Source organism: Mixophyes fleayi, chromosome 9, assembly GCF_038048845.1.
Source record: "Mixophyes fleayi isolate aMixFle1 chromosome 9, aMixFle1.hap1, whole genome shotgun sequence".
NCBI lineage: Eukaryota > Metazoa > Chordata > Amphibia > Anura > Limnodynastidae > Mixophyes > Mixophyes fleayi.
Genome location: NC_134410.1, coordinates 80,690,890 through 80,703,290, shown reverse-complemented (window position 1 = coordinate 80,703,290; position 12,401 = coordinate 80,690,890).

The following is a 12,401-nucleotide window of genomic DNA, read 5'->3' as shown; positions in this document are numbered from 1 at the left end:
GTAGAGTTAAGACCTGGGGGCATCCGAGTACCTGTGAGCACATCAAGCTCTTCGGGAAAGGCAGCTGCTATAGACGAAGACCTCTACTGCTAGTTCTGTAAGTTTATTACAAGACCGGTCAGCCTAACACTTACATTTTCTTCTCTTTTTGTTTTTAAATGGAATTTGAAACTAAAAACATAAGTCCTGGCTTCCAGTTGCAGTGTGAATGCATGAGCCGAGCATGCCTGTTGGCTTGGTATGGTTTATTTATTCACATGGCCTGGCAAGCTTTAAAACTCATCTTACTGTTTCCAACCAGTATTGCTGTGAAACCAAGTATTGCTCAGCTTCCCCGGTGACATCTCTTTGTTAAATCACATGATAGAAGTTGGTTTTGTTTTTTTATCACTGCAATGTTAAATAGTTCAATTAAACTACTTCGGCAAACAGAAATAAAGGCAAAAATAATTTGATAAAACTTTTGTTCTGATTTAATAGTCTGGACAATAGCATCATCTAGTGGTAGAAAATATATAGGATTTTCCCACACCTGAAAAAAGTGTTTTCTATTAATTTGTCAGGGACCCTATGTTAGAATTCTTAGATGGGGACGGCGCGTGGAGCAGATGTGCTGCATACGAGCTCCAAGGCCTGAAGACATTCTGCCTGGCTCTGAGTGCAGCCTCCATTGGCATTGTGACCGGCTGGTCTGTGCTGTACAACTGAGCAGGTGGACACTTCACCTAAGCCCTGCTCTGGCAGCCTCCGACTCTCTGCTTGCCCTCTACATCTGCGACCTGATCTCGGTCCTTCCCTGAACTGTGGGAATGTTTGGCTGGCCTCTCATTGAGGTGTGATGCCATATTGCTTCAGCACCGTGCCAGCAGCTCTGCAGGGACTTGCCAGCACACTCCTCTGCCACACCGCAATTAGTAGAGGTGATAGCTCCCCATCTACTAGAGGACACTAACCCCCTTCCCCCTTCCTCAGGGCCCCACATTGCCTCCTTACTGAACTGGGGCCCAACACTCCCTGACCCTCGCATACTGCTCTTACTCCATTTAGCCAGTTGTAAATTTTTCTTCAGCTCTGGCCCCCCTATAAGACTCCGGACCCCTGCACTTCATCTGACACTGGAGAACTGTGCCTAGTGCCTCCGTTTCGCTCCCAGCACTCTCCTGTCTTCCCCACTAAGGGTCACATCGCTCATCCCTCATTCAAGACGTATACTGTTTGTTCTCCCTAGGATGTCATTCTCTCTAACCTTAATGTGAGCGGTGGATGGTTTTCTGATGATGTGATGCTGGAAAATTGTTGAACATCTCCTGTGTTGTGGGCTTTCCCTTTTTCTTCCCTTCAATTTATTTTTTCATTTTGGTCTATGACTCATTGTTGACCCACCAGATTCTTGAATTTGTGGACTGCACTCCTCTGCGAAATTACCCCAAATGGGTCTTGAATTCCCTCATAATGCCTAAAGGCAAGACCATTCACTCTAATGGCCTCCCCCATTATTTCCCTGTTTTCCCTGGGAAATCCACGTCTGATCTCAAAGCATCTCGACAGGGCTTCCCGCAGAGCCAGGGTGACTCAGACTCTGATGACGACAAACTGTCTCATCACACAGAAGTACTTCCTGCCCCTTATCACAAAGATGAAAGAGATGAGATCCTCTGTACATGCGGATGTACAATTGACCCTCCATACACTTAAGGCTGACGTTTCTGCTCTCTGTTCAAGTTGAAGGTGGAGGAGGTGGTGACCTACCACACTACTGTAGAAACTGACCTGGTGCAGATAAAACAAGACCTGGCTACCATCCAGGACATGTACAACCGTGCCAGGAAGAACAACCTTAGGATCAAGGGGGCTGTCTGAATCTGTTGAACCGGTCCACCTGGACTACCTCCTCAAAAATCTTTTTACTTTGCTGGCACCCGAAGTTTCAGCAAACCACCTACTTTTTGAGAGAGCTCATAGAACCCTCAGACCCTGCTCTCAAGATCCGGCCTTGCCTACTACTACTACTTCTTCACAGCCAAAGAAGTGACCCTGAGGGAGTCAAGGAAACTGCAATATTTTCAATATGCCATGTTTTCCACATTTTCCAGGATCTATCCCCGGTTACCTTGGCTAAACTATGGGACCTCAACCAGTTACTACCTCTCTACAGGACAATATCGGGTACCACTGAAGACTGCCTTTTCGCCTTCTGGTTTGACATCAAGAGCGCCAATTTTCAGTGAGATCCCTCCCGGAAGCTCAGCCCCTGCTCCAGCATCTTGGTCTCTCCCTCCCACCCACCCCCTCTTACCTGACCGAAGACTCTGGTTTCTGCTCCTATGATACCTAAGGCCCAACAGCCTTCCAGATGTGACTAGTCTACTGTTGCCGGTTCCTTCACTCACTTGATTGGACTGGTTTCTTTTCTCCCATTGGCAGGACTGCTTCTCTGCCTTCAGCAGCTCTCTGTTTCCTGGTTCCTCTTGAATCCTTTGCCTCCAGTGCCATCTTCCTGTATCCCTGACTTCTCCTGGACCTAAGAGTTGAGGGTAAATGTATCAATCTGCGCATTCTGCAAAGTCGCCCGACTATTTACCACTGGATTTACCCACTGGAAGTGTGTCTGTGGCCCAGCGCACCTGGAGCCCCTCTCCAGGTTCCTGTATTGATCTATTACCTGAGGGTCACATCTATGGTCTTTACCCTGGTACCATTACTGCCTTACCAGATTGTTTGATGTATTCCACTGCTGTCTCCTCTCCTTTTCTCCCTCCCCCCTTTTTCTGTTTACTCTGCATAATTTGTTGATTTGTGCAGTGTTGTCTTGCTTGAAGTGTTACTGTTGGGGAACCCTTACTGTGAATGTTCAACTGTAATTATTTATTGGTCCCCCTGCAATGATTGCTGTATATTGTATATTTTCTCAGGTTGTTTCTGATTGGGCCCACCAGTGCTTCAGTTTATTATTCCACATGCTGCCAACATGTGCCTTTACACTGCTGAATAGTTGGCTCCCATGTCTTTGCCTGCAGGATGCCATCTCTGCCTCTGGATCTCAATTTCGCCTGGTTCACTGGTTGGCCCATTTTGCAAGCACTTTTTGGTCGCCCTTAGGGGCCATTGCCTGCACTGTTTTGCCTGTGTCTTAATTTTTTATCCCTACTGTTCCAAGGAATCTATAGTTCATGGCACCCTCTGATGCTTCATTTCTCTTTCTCCCTGCAACTATTTGATTGCTTATTTTTTGTTATTTCCTTGTCCCTAATCCCGTCGCCTTTTTGCCATCTCCCCACATAACCCACCACAGAGAGTCTCCTACACCCTCCCCTTTCTCTGGCCACTGTGCATCTGCGACTCTGCTCCACCGCCACCATGCACCCCCTTTGGAGCTTTTGTCTCCATGCCAATCCCTATATTGCCTTTGGCACTCCCTATCCTGTTTAACCAGCACACTTGACAGATGTTCTGTCGCTCACCTGGCTGTCTACTACCCATCCCTCCCCCTACCACTTTCCTCTCTTTCGCTGGGGTGCCATGCTCCCTGTCTGCACACTAAGATCCACACATCCAGTTCTTCACCACGGGTAGTCCCCTTCTCATCAGTTCGTACATGTTTTTGATAGCCTTTCCCTTTTCTCTGCATCCATGACACTCCACATACTTTCTCACAATGTAAAGGGCCTCAATTTCCCCCAGAAGCGTTCCAAGCTATTCACCTCCCTCCACACCCTGAAGGCTGACTTAGTGCTTCTTCAGGAAATGCACTTTATCAAACATCTTCACTCAACTTCGCACCCGAAAATATCCAGTAACGTTCCATGCATGTGATGCCAGGAAAAATAAATGCGGGGTTGCGATTTTGGCTGCTCGCCATGTCACCCGTGAACCCTCCGCCATTCACCAAGATAAAGAGGGTCGTTACCTGATTATTGTTGACATGTTCAACAGTCTGCCTTGCACATAGGTTAATATTTATATCCCCAATACAGGTCAACCCACATTCATAGGAAAATCTCCTCTCCCACATCCACCATAGCGATCTTCTTGTGGTCATTCAGAATACCGAACCCCTCCAGGCTTTCTTTGAAACTTCACCATCTAAATGACTTTTGGAGAGTGATTGAACCTCTCTCCAGGGACTACACCTTCTACTCCTTCCCTCACAACTCTTATTCATGATAAGACATGGCTCTGCTCAGCCACGACCTCACCCTCAAACTCCATGAAACTCACATTTTCCCAGCGGTCTGGTCTGACCACTCCCCGGTGACAGACGCTCTGTCTAGGTTGGTTCTCAGGCCAAAGAGATCCACCTGGCAACTTAATGACTCGCTTCTCCATGACCCCTCCTTGGTTACCCAACTCTGGACCATTCTTTCTGATTATTTTGAATACAATGTTAACCACAATGTCTCCCATATGGTTATTTGGGATAAACATAAAGTGGTCCTTAGAGGTGATCTGATGTCTATGGCTCCTAGAGCTAGGAGGGAAATGCTTTATAAAACCACCCAACTGCTGGATATCCTGAAAACTTTAGAGGCCCTCCACAAAAGCTCTCTGGATCCTGACACTCTCCAGCTCATTACTGACACCAGGGGGAACTTAGTCTTATCCTATCTCCCCACGCGGCCAATAAGCTGTGCTGGCTATGGCAAACATTTTATGAGAAGGGAGGCTAACTAGACAGACTCCTGGCCTCCAAACTTTGGGCCAATGTCTCCACTCAGAATCTCCTAGCCTTTAAGGATCCCTCCGGTGGCCTGATGTATGACCCCCAGAAGATTCGCTCCCAATTCGTCTTAATAAACAACCCTTTATAACCTTCCCCAGCCCCACTCACCCACCGTTGAAGAAACCCACATGGGAATGATTGCTTTCTCTCTCAGGTGCGTCTCCACAGGCTCTGTGGCAGCAGCTGCACGATTGAGTGACGCGATCTCTCCTGAAGAAATAGCACTTTTCATTAAAGCACAAAAGTCTGGCAAGGCACCTGGGCCATATGGGTTTATGGCTGCATATTATAAAATATTCACTAATACCCTGCTCCCACATCTCCACACTCTCTTTAACTCTGTTCTGGCTGGTTCCCCTTGGTCAAGTGAAGCACAGGGGGCCAGGATATTGATAATTCCTAAAGACTGTAAAGATCCCTATAGCTGTGCAAGCTACTATCCCTTCTCCCTCTTGAACAATGATCTGAAGATCTATGCCAAGATCTTAGCCAATAGGCTAAATTCCATCATGCCATCCTTGATCCATTATGACCAGGGGGGTTTCAGGTAGATAGGCTAGAGATAATACGATGCGGGCCATTGACCCCATTCATATTCTCAACATTCGGAAGGTTCCAGCTATAAAATTCTCTCTCAACGTCAGGAGAAAGGCAAAATAAATTGGGGGAAATCCTTCCTGTTCCAAAAATGGAACACACCTATATTATCCTCTACTATTTATGCCTTCAGATATAATTTCTAAGACTTATACTACTGAATTTGCAATAACCTCCTCATCTGCCTCACAGGGCTGGGATCATGAGTTTGATTTCCAAACAGGGCCTTATCTATGTGGAATTTGTATGTTCTCCCAATGTTTGTATGGGTTTCCTCGGTGTGCTCCGTTTTTCTTCCACACTCCAAAAACATACTAATATGTTAATTGGCTGCTGTGTGTGTTAGGAAAATTAGACTGTACGCTTCAATGGGGCAGGGACTGATGTGGCTGACATTCTCTGTACAGCACTGGGAAATTGGTGGCTCTATATAAAAAAATGGTGATGTGTGTGAGGGAACGGTGTCTACCAAGGCTAAACAGCCTACCGAGTTCCCCTGTACATGAGTAAATACTTATACCCAGGCAGATATCCAACTTAACCAATGGTAGCTTTTATTAATGGAACAGCAACAACAGGCACAAAACCAACAAATGTACAGGAGTAACAATTACAGGTATGCACAATGGACACGAGAGTAGTACAAATAATACAGTACTGATCCTATTGACCATCTTGGGAAATTCGACTATAGGCTTAGGCTTACCTGGGAGTGAGAAGCCCCAGTGACTGACAGCAGGGCAGTGGTCCGGCTTCACTGTCACCTGGCGAGCACACAGATTCACAGGACCTGGGGCAACTTATCCAAAGGAAGAGGAACAAGGGTCCTCGCAGTCCTTCTCCCGATCTCCGTCCTCCGTCAGCTGGCAGGAACCATACCCCCTACACCAGCCTGTTCTTTCCTTCATCAACCTCCCCTAACACTCCACTGCTCTTTTTTATACCCACAGAATAGTCTCAGGATGTAGGGGTGTGTTGACTGTCTGCTGTGTCTTAAGATATTAAGGCATAGGAATACACATTTCCTAATTAAGGTTCTTAAATCAGACACAGAAAGCCACCGTGTCTGGCTTGTGAATACACTACAAAACATTATCTCGTTTGCCTACAGATGTAGCTAGAAGCACAATATTACAGTTTCTCATTTTTAGCCTGTAAACGTGTGGTTAATTAGCAATGTAAATAGCAGGGCCATCTATATAAATGGTTACAACATAATGTAATAGTGACTATTCACTCCATTGTGTTTTAAAAATAACACTTGTCTGACTGCATTTTAACAGAGGAGGGGACACTACCTCTAGCTAGGTCTCCTGTTGTTTAGGTAAACAAAGACAGTTTCTATTAAACAATAGTCTGGTCTACCTGATAATATCATTATTGATGTATTTTTTCTGCAGCCCTAGAACACACATTAACTTACTCTTTTGGCATAAGTAAACAGAACGAAGCCCTAGGAATAGAATGAATACCTCAACTACAGTGTAATAGATAATATGACACAATCTCATATATTACCAATCTTAAAGCTAATATTTAAACATAGTATGGTGGTGAGCACAGACATGCTATGGGAATGAAAACACACATACTGTGTGCTAGGGCAGACACTCTAGGACAGAGTTGTCCAACCTGTGGCCCGCGGGCCGCATGCGGCCCATCACGTCTGTAAAGTGGCTCAGAAGGAGTTTTGGTTGTGGCAAGGGGGCAGCGCTCTTAATGTAAAAAAAAAATCCTGCAAAAAAAAAGAAAAGAAACTACTTACCTTGCGGTCACGTCAGCTGGTACTCTGGCTCCCTCCCTTGTCTCCTCTTCCATGCGGCGCTCGCAGTGAATGTCACGCCCAACATCCATTGCGGAGCGCAGCACAGAGGAGACACCCGCGCGAGAAGAACAATTAGCAGCACAGAATTGGAGAAAAGAAGAGAAGACGACAGGAGAACAAGCCGATTAAAAGGTAAGTTAAGGGGGATTCTTTTTATTATTTCAAGGGACACTGACAAGTGAATAAAAGTCACCTGGTCCTGCAGCATCATGGACCTTATCTCCCTGCTACATACTTCTACTTGTATTACTAATGGGGCATTGTATATTATTCTCTTTGGCCCATTATAAGTTGTTATCCCTTAACTAACATAGTGGTGTAATTATCAAAACAGGTCACAATTTGGGGTCACAGTGGTGTATATGTCAGGTACCACAGGCCTGGTCAGGGCACCCTGATATACAATGCCTGGCTTAAATGATATTGCATCGAAACAATACAAAAAGTGATTATAGTATAATAACTAGAGAGGATTTCTTGAACAGGGCGATTGAAAGGTAAGTATAGGGGGATTTGAAAAAAAAAAAGATATATATACACACATATATATATATATATATATATATATATATATATATATAATCACTTTTTTTTCTCATATATAAATGTTAACTATGTTTTCTATGGTTTTTTGGATGATCAGCTATCATTATTGTTAGTGTATCTTAGGTGCGGCCCAAACCAACTCGTCGTCTGCCAATGTGGCCCAGGGAAGCTAAAAGGTTGTACACCCCTGCTCTAGGGGAACATGGGGATAAAAAGTACATGTTCAACGGTATCGTGACATTCCTCCCCCACTTTTTAGACCCAATGTCCAAGCAAATTGTAGTCCTAAATGTCCTCTATGTCCAACCCACGCTACTGGGAAAATTCAGTAACTCTTTTCCTGGGTCTGGTGGGAAGGTAATCAGCAGTTCACAGTTCCTTGATTTCCCACCAGGGTCCCATGGGTGCAGGCATACCATTTTACACAGGTAGAGTGGGGTTTTATGCTGCCCTGTATCATAAGAAAAGACAACAATAAAACTGGGACTCTCCTGTGCACACATCTGTGGTATCAGAGTTGTAGTCCACAATCCCTTTGGTGCCTTGTCCTCAAATGCCCAGATGCAAATGGTTCCTTGGCAGGTGCTCTGTTTTTGGAGCCCACGCTCCCCTCTTCCACATACCCAAGTGAAAACTGCCCAGGGGCAGGAAAACTTGAGGGCTTCTTGTCCAGTTCTTTCTCCCAAAGATCCAATACCCCCTTCCCCAAAATGCTCAAATGACCACTGCCCAGTGGCAGCAAACTTGGGGGCTCTTGTATGTATGTTAGGGTGTATCTCTCCTGCGCCGCTACCACATCCACCCAAGAAGTCATGGCTGGCTGCAGAGGAGTGAACAGACATAAAGGTCCAGTAGTCAGCTCTCCCCTGTCCAAAGCCAGGTCTCCACAGTTTAAAGTTAAAACATTAAGCGGTTCCAGCAGACTGCCATCCAAGAAATCTGGGCCTGAGTTCTCCTTCCCAAAACATCCAAAATAATCTGGAACAAAAGTTGGGGTACAAAGGGGCTTTTGACTGCCCGTGCTCACCTCCTTAGCCTCTGGTGCATCAGGAGGGAGTGTTTTCTCCACAGAGGGAGGGTTAACTGGACTGGGGAAACCAATGCCATTTCCTGGGTGCAACTCTGTTGGAATCTTAGTTGCGGCGCCCAGGTTTACGGCAGGCTGGAATTCAGTTACTATGTTCTCATCCTCCAAGCCCGCAAGGGGCCAGTTGTAAAACAGCTCAGGCTGGTCACTGAGAGTTTTGCTGTGACCTTCCCCCATTGAGGAGAGAAGGGGTTGCGAACGGTGCTTCCTAGCATCCACCTGTTAGAGGCTGGCATTACCCAACAGGGATACAGACAGAGAGGGAGACACAGACAGACAGACAGAGAGGGAGACACAGACAGACAGACAGAGAGGGAGACACAGACAGACAGACAGACAGGGAGACACAGACAGACAGACAGAGAGGGAGACACAGACAGACAGACAGAGAGGGAGACACAGACAGAAAGTGAGGGAGACACAGACAGACAGACAGACAGAGAGGGACACACAGACAGACAGAGAGGGAGACACAGACAGACAGAGAGGGAGACACAGACAGAGAGGGAGACACACACAGACAGACAGAGAGGGAGACACAGACAGAGAGGGAGACACAGACAGTCAGACAGACAGAGAGGGAGACACAGACAGACAGACAGAGAGGGAGACAAAGACAGACAGACAGAGAGGGAGACACAGACAGAGAGACAGACAGAGAGGGAGACACAGACAGAGAGGGAGACACAGACAGACAGACAGAGAGGGAGACACAGACAGACAGAGAGGGAGACACAGACAGACAGAGAGGGAGACACAGACAGACAGAGAGGGAGACACAGACAGACAGAGAGGGAGACACAGACAGACAGACAGAGAGGGAGACACAGACAGACAGAGAGGGAGACACAGACAGACAGAGAGGGAGACACAGACAGAAAGAGAGGGAGACACAGACAGAGAGGGAGACACAGAGAGGGAGACACAGACAGAGAGGGAGATACAGAGAGGGAAAGAGAGACAGACAAGAGAGGGAGACGCAGACAGACAGACAGAGAGGGAGACACAGACAGAGAGGGAGACGCAGACAGACAGAGAGGGAGACGCAGACAGACAGAGAGGGAGACACAGACAGACAGACAGACAGAGAGGGAGACACAGACAGAGAGGGAGACACAGACAGACAGACAGAGAGGGAGACACAGACAGAGAGGGAGACACAGACAGACAGACAGAGAGGGAGACACAGACAGAGAGGGAGACACAGACAGAGAGGGAGACACAGGCAGACAGACAGAGAGGGAGACACAGACAGAGAGGGAGACACAGACAGAGAGGGAGACACAGACAGAGAGGGAGACACAGACAGACAGAGGGAGACACAGACAGACAGACAGAGAGGGAGACGCAGACAGACAGAGAGGGAGACGCAGACAGACAGAGAGGGAGACGCAGACAGACAGAGAGGGAGACAAAGACAGACAGACAGACAGAGAGGGAGACACAGACAGACCGAGAGAGAGGGAGACGAAGACAGAGAGAGAGGGAGACGCAGACAGAGAGAGAGGGAGACGCAGACAGACAGAGAGGGAGACACAGACAGAGAGGGAGACGCAGACAGACAGAGAGGGAGACGCAGACAGACAGACAGAGAGAGAGGGAGACGCAGACAGACAGAGAGAGAGGGAGACGCAGACAGACAGAGAGGGAGACGCAGACAGACAAAGAGACACAGACAGACAGAGACACAGACAGAGAGGGAGACGCAGGCAGACAGACAGAGAGGGAGACGCAGGCAGACAGACAGAGCGGGAGACGCAGGCAGACAGACAGAGAGGGAGACGCAGACAGATAGAGAGGGAGACGCAGACAGACAGACAGAGAGGGAGACGCAGACAGACAGAGAGGGAGACGCAGACAGACAGAGAGGGAGACGCAGACAGACAGAGAGGGAGAGACAGACAGGGAGACGCAGACAGACAGACAGAGAGGGAGACGCAGACAGACAGAGAGGGAGACGCAGACAGACAGAGAGGGAGACGCAGACAGACAGAGAGGGAGACGCAGACAGACAGACAGAGAGGGAGACGCAGACAGACTGACAGGGAGACGCAGACACAGACAGAGAGGGAGACACAGACAGAGAGGGAGACGCAGACAGACAGACAGAGAGGGAGACACAGACAGAGAGGGAGACGCAGACAGAGAGGGAGAGACAGACAGACAGAGAGGGAGACACAGATAGACAGAGAGGGAGACACAGATAGACAGAGAGGGAGAGACAGACAGAGAGGGAGAGACAGACAGAGAGGGAGACACAGACAGACAGACAGACAGAGAGGGAGACACAGACAGACAGAGAGGGAGACACAGACAGACAGAGAGGGAGACACAGACAGACAGACAGAGAGGGAGACACAGACAGACAGAGAGGGAGACACAGACAGACAGAGGGAGACACAGACAGACAGAGGGAGACACAGACAGAGAGGGAGACACAGACAGAAAGACAGAGAGGGAGACACAGACAGAAAGACAGAGAAGGAGACACAGACAGAGAGGGAGAGACAGACAGAGAGGGAGACACAGACAGACAGAGAGGGAGAGATAGACAGACAGAGAGGGAGACACAGACAGACAGAGAGGGAGACACAGACAGAGAGGGAGAGACAGACAGAGAGGGAGACACAGATAGACAGAGAGGAAGAGACAGACAGACAGAGAGGGAGAGACAGACAGACAGACAGAGAGGGAGACACAGACAGACAGAGAGGGAGACACAGACAGACAGACAGAGAGGGAGACACAGACAGAGAGGGAGAGACAGACAGAGAGGGAGACAAAGACAGACAGACAGAGAGAGAGGGTAACACAGACAGACAGAGAGGGAGACACAGACAGAGAGAGAGAGAGACAGACAGAGAGGGAGACAAAGACAGACAGACAGAGAGGGAAACAGACAGAGAGGCAGACACAGACAGACAGAAAGAGAGGGAGACACAGACAGACAGACAAGAGAGGGAGACACAGACAGACAGACAAGAGAGGGAGACACAGACAGACAGACAGACAGACAAGAGAGGGAGACACAGACAGACAAGAGAGGGAGACACAGACAGACAGACAGACAAGAGAGGGAGACACAGACAGACAGACAAGAAAGGGAGACACAGACAGACAGACAAGAGAGGGAGAGACAGACAGACAAGAGAGGGAGAGACATACAGACAGAGAGGGAGAGACAGACAGACAGAGAGGGAGAGACAGACAGACAGACAGAGAGGGAGACGCAGACAGAGAGAGAGGGAGACACAGACAAACAGACAGAGAGGGAGACACAGACAGAGAGGGAGACACAGACAGACAGACAGAGAGGGAGACACAGACAGACAGACAGATAGGGAGACACACACAGACAGAGAGGGAGACACAGACAGACAGAGAGGGAGACACAGACAGACAGAGAGGGAGAGACAGACAGAGAGGGAGACACACACAGACAGACAGAGGGAGGCACACAGACACACAGACAGACAGACAGAGAGGGAGACACACAGACAGGGAGACACAACGACAGGGAGACAGACAGACAGACAGGGAGACACAGACAGACAGAGAGGGAGACGCAGACAGACAGACGGAGAGAGAGGGAGACGCAGACAGACAGAGAGAGAGGGAGATGCAGA